The sequence below is a fragment of the Leptonychotes weddellii genome, chromosome 2 (genome assembly GCF_054177405.1).
Source record: "Leptonychotes weddellii isolate Sample4059 chromosome 2, ASM5417740v2, whole genome shotgun sequence".
In the NCBI taxonomy this organism is placed as follows: Eukaryota; Metazoa; Chordata; class Mammalia; order Carnivora; family Phocidae; genus Leptonychotes; species Leptonychotes weddellii.
Window position 1 is genome coordinate 75,748,238 of NC_138370.1, and position 4,954 is coordinate 75,753,191.

General features: G+C 36.5%; 1 pseudogene; it reads right to left on the minus strand.

Annotated features, from left to right (window-relative positions):
• Window positions 1–237: 237 nt before the first annotated feature.
• On the minus strand, window positions 238–3,884 carry LOC102730073 (cytoskeleton-associated protein 2-like pseudogene; annotated as a pseudogene).
• Window positions 3,885–4,954: the final 1,070 nt, after the last annotated feature.

The following is a 4,954-nucleotide window of genomic DNA, read 5'->3' on the forward strand; positions in this document are numbered from 1 at the left end:
TAGTTTAAAATTTATGTACGCTATAAAACACTGTGGCCAACTATAGTCCTAAACAAATAAACCGAAGACAGTCCTGTGAGGATATTAAATTTGAGAGTAAGCCCAGTGAATTACTAAATCCTGAGAGCCCATAATCTGCCTGTCCATTATATAGTTTTTTCCAGGTCACCTAGACAAGGGTATTTCTTGTTTCAGGGAGGCTCTGAAACACTTTTTTTTTAAAAAGGCTTTAAGAAATTATGACTCAAAGATTTTAAACTCTAATGTTACAGGCAAAGCTTCATTTTTATGGAATATAAAACACTCTGCTCTTCCACTTCTAATAGCTCATTAAGGGAAGCCACTCCTAAACCGTGTCCCTGCAGCATTTCCAGATAGCAGGACACAGCTCTCTCAATCCTTGTGAATGCCATACAGGAGGGATGAGCTTCATGTCTTGCACTTCTGGCATTCCACTTATTCTAGGAATTGGGGCGATCTGTGATTTGATACCAGGATGATTATCCTGTTCTGCCTTGGTTATTTGAGGGTGTGGCTATAAGCTGTTCTCTCTCTTTAAAAGATAAAACTTTTCAAATTCCATCTTATTGGCTTCTATGGATGTTATATTCATTTCAGCAACTACAGAGGCAGAGGTCCCTCCTTCTGTGAATCTGTCTGGGTATTGCAAATATTAACAACTTCTTCCAACTCTTGTTTCGGTGTTGCCCCATTTCTAACATTCTCTTCCTACATCCCAATAACATCAAAGGTGCCTTAACTTGCCAACAACTTTGCTTTGCAGATCCAGAATTTAGCAAATTTTTCAGCCTCAGGAACACCAGACAAAATGGTAAATATTTCATTAGAAAGTACACCACCTTCAATGATCTGCAGACATTCTGTTAGAGTGTTGTTAATTTTATAGGGCAGTTCAAATTGTGCTTTCTTTTTTTTTTTTTTTCAAATTGTGCTTTCTTTTATTCATCTTCTTTTTCCATATTCTTTCAGAATGAAATATTAATTTCCCCTGTTATTTTTCTTTTTAAGTTCCATAGGAACTTTCCCCTTAGGTTTCTACCATTCTTCTAGTTGTCTCCCTCAATCCTCTGCTGTGATCTTCTTCTTAATATTTGGATTAGTTTGGGTACCATTTGGGACTCTTCTTGCATTTACAGTTTGGTCACCAGATTGAATTTTGGGAGCTGTCTTATTGAGAAAATGGTTCCAGGGAAGAGACTTTTTCAACTTGTAGTCCAAATTCTGTGCTTTTTGTTAATAGCTGTTGGTGCATTTATGCCCATTGGTGCCATTTGCTGTTAATTTAGGGGTGCTTGGAATGACTGAATTAAAATTACCAACTGTCAAATTATGACTTTGGCTTAAGGCTTTTGATTTTTTGCAGGGCACATGATATCCGAGATCTAAAACAGGTTTAGGGGATTTCTGATCTTGCTTAATGTTTGGGTGTCTGTTGCTATAGCTTCCCTGAAGCACACTGGGACATGTCGAGGGTTTGGTTTGCTTTACTTTTTTGTTCAGTGACAGTGTGTGACTAACTTAATTTCACTTAGTCTTTCATACTTATCCTTATTAACCTGTATATCCTTTATGTCCTTGACTACTGGTTTCTTTGATGCTTGAGTCCTACTAAGGGTCTGAACATAATGAGAGGGAGCTGTCTTTGGGAGTTTTTCTCCTGGTCTTACAAGATTTGGTCCTCTCGAGAGTTGTTGTGACTTTACTGGTGGAATCCTAATTTTTTTTTTTCCTAAAGATTTTATTTATTTATTTCAGAGAGAATGAGAGAGAGCACATGAGAGGGGGGAGGGTCAGAGGGAGAAGCAGACTCCCCGCCGAACAGGGAGCCCAATGCGGGACTTGATCCAGGGACTCCAGGATCATGACCTGAGCCGAAGGCAGTCGCTTAACTGACTGAGCCACCCAGGCGCCCGGTGGAATCCTAATTTGTGTTTATTTAGCAAATTGCTTAACTCTTTCAGAACAGCACTATTCCCTGAACTTTTGCACAAGGCTTGTTTAGGAGAAAATCTGCTCTTGGTTTGATTATAAGGGTTAGTCTTTGGCTTATCTATTGTCCATAATTCAGGGATTTGGCTTCCTTTCAGAGTCTGAGAACTTTGGGGGCAAGTCTCTTTTTGTTTATCTCTTTTAGAAAGCCATCCAAGAATTCATTTTCAACATGGTTATTGTCCACAGAGTTTGCACATTTAACATTTCCTTGATCTGCTACCTGCTGCTTTGCAGTTTTCAATTCCTGTATATTAAGTGACCCCACAGTTTTTCTGGACAGTTCTCCAGTAATGAATGACCCAGCTTCATGCTGTTCTTGATTATTGCTGGAAGGTTTACAGTTTAAGTTAGAAGAAATACATCCTGAAGTCAGCCTTTTGCCCAGAAGTTTTGGTGGTTCCAACTTTGGCTTCTGGATCCTGTGATACTGGCGGATCCAATGCTGTTGGGTCTTAGAGTTCTGATAGGCAAAGCAACATGATTAGTAATATCTTTTTTGGGTATAATAATAGATTTAGAAGGTAGATGATTCAGACCATTACTCTTAGCTTTTAGATAAGGCTTGGTGTTTTGGCACTTCAGTTTTTCCTTGGCTGCGAGGTACTCCTGGAGCTTTCTCTGCCACTCTTTAGCAGCTGTAATGGCCCCGGTGGCACCATGACTCCTACGTGACAGTTTTTCTTCCACTTTTTTAAAAAATTCAATTGTTTAGTGTATCTTCCACAGTACCATCCGAAGGATCTTCCTGAAAAACATTTGATCCTTAGTTTAAGAACCAAGTTCAATGATAGAACAGAATCAAAAGTTGTTAGTTTTGATGGATAGAACAAGTTTAAAAGGGACACCTGAAATGAACCTTGATAAAAACAATGGAATATTACTCAGCCATCAGAAAGGATGAATACCCACATTTGCATCGACATGGTTGGAACTGGAGGGATATTAAGTGAAATAAGTCAAGCAGAGAAAGATAATTATCATGCAATTTCACTCATATATGGAACATAATGAATAGCGTGGAGGACCACAGGGGAAGGGAAGGGAAACTGAATGGGAGGAAATCATAGAAGGAGACAAACCATGAGAGACTCTGGACTCCAGGAACCAAACTGAGGGTTACAGAAGGGGTGGGGGTGGGAGGTTGGGGTAACCGGGTGATGGGTATTAAGGAGGGCACGTGTGGTGATGAGCACTGGGTGTTAATGCAACTAATGAATCGTTGAACACTACATCAAAAACTAATAATGTACGATATGCTGACTAATTGAACATAATAATTAAAAAAATAAAATAAAATACCTGAAAAAAACAAAACAAATCAAAACAAAAACCCTGTGTCTGGTGCCCAGTAGCCTACAAAACAAACTTGTAAATCTTTGTATGACATCAAATGTTCAATATCTATTCCATCTTGGTCTTCTGATTTTTCTTGTACGGAAACCCTGTCCCTCACATGCCATATCAGCATGCCTTGATAACTTGAACATATCATTTCCTCTCCCCTCTGCCCACATTCCTTTTTCCAGAGGTTGTGTAAATGGGCTCTTACTAACACTTCCAGGCCCAGATGAAATGTGACTTTCTTGCTGAGTGAACTCATACACTCATGTAAAGTCACTGTTTAGTGCCTCATATTTCCTGTTACATTTTTTGTGAAAGTCAAAATCTTTATAATGGGCAGTGGGACCCTACATTATTCTTTACAGTTTTCCTGTTTTCTCCACACCTTTGACCTCATGATCTTGTCTTAAAGCTTTTTCTCCAGTTATTCCCTCTGCCTTCAGTGACCTTAATGCAGATATCCACTTGGCTATCTTCTTCACATCCTTTGACAGTTGCTTAAATGACATCTTTTCAATGAGGCCTATCATGACCACTATATTTAAAATTGCAATTGTCCTACCAATCAGCTTTATGCTATATATTTTTCATAGTATTTATCATCTTATAAAAAACTACATAGCTTATTTATTTGACTTATTTTTAAATGACTATAACTATCCAATAGAATGTAAGTCCCATGATGGCAAAGGTTTTGTCTGTTTATTTTTCCATTGATATGTACCAAACATCTAGAATGGTGTCTGTATAATAAATATTTATTAACTAAGTGAAAAATAAATCTTGAGCAAGTTACTTAGCCTCTTTAACCTCTACTTCCTTGTATTTAAAACAGAGGTCATAAGAATTCCTAAGTGAGAAAGCTATTGTGATTAATAAATGAGATAATGCATGCAAAGCAGTTAGCATAGTGTCTGACTCATCATACTCAATTAATAATGTTAACTCCCATTATTAATGATTTTACTATTTTCTGGGTTTTTAAGATTCAAAACCTTAATTCATAACTATCAAGCTTACAGAAATGAAAAAAGAAAAGTTAAGGAGAGGAACCCAGGAAGAATATTTGTAGGTGGAATTCATTATATAGTTATATATTTTTTAATTCCAGAAAAATGATAAATTACATTTTATAATATAGAAGTAATACATGAAATATAAAACATTAAAAAAGTATTTCCTAGAAATCTCGATAATTCTCTTTATGAAAGCAATATAAAGGATGAAATTTATCAATTTTTCAATTATCAGAACTGTTAGTTTTACACCGTTTTTACCAAACGTCACCTTATAATAAATAAAGTGTTGTTAAAATTTAGGACATTCTTAACTTCTAAAGAATAGATCAAATTGATACACATAGTTTTTTTAAAAATAAAAGCAAATGCTATTGATGGAGGTAAAAAGAAATCCAGCAATTTCTTGCCCTAACCTTCTGCATGGCCAACAATACTCACTGAGGCTTTAATTATATATATTTAGAGCTGTTCTGGTGCTTGCCTTTACGTATCTAACATATATGCTTATACTGCTATTTTTTAATTCATCAAATGAAGATTATTTTGTTGTCTTTGGTCTGTGATATATCAGCTTTACTTTA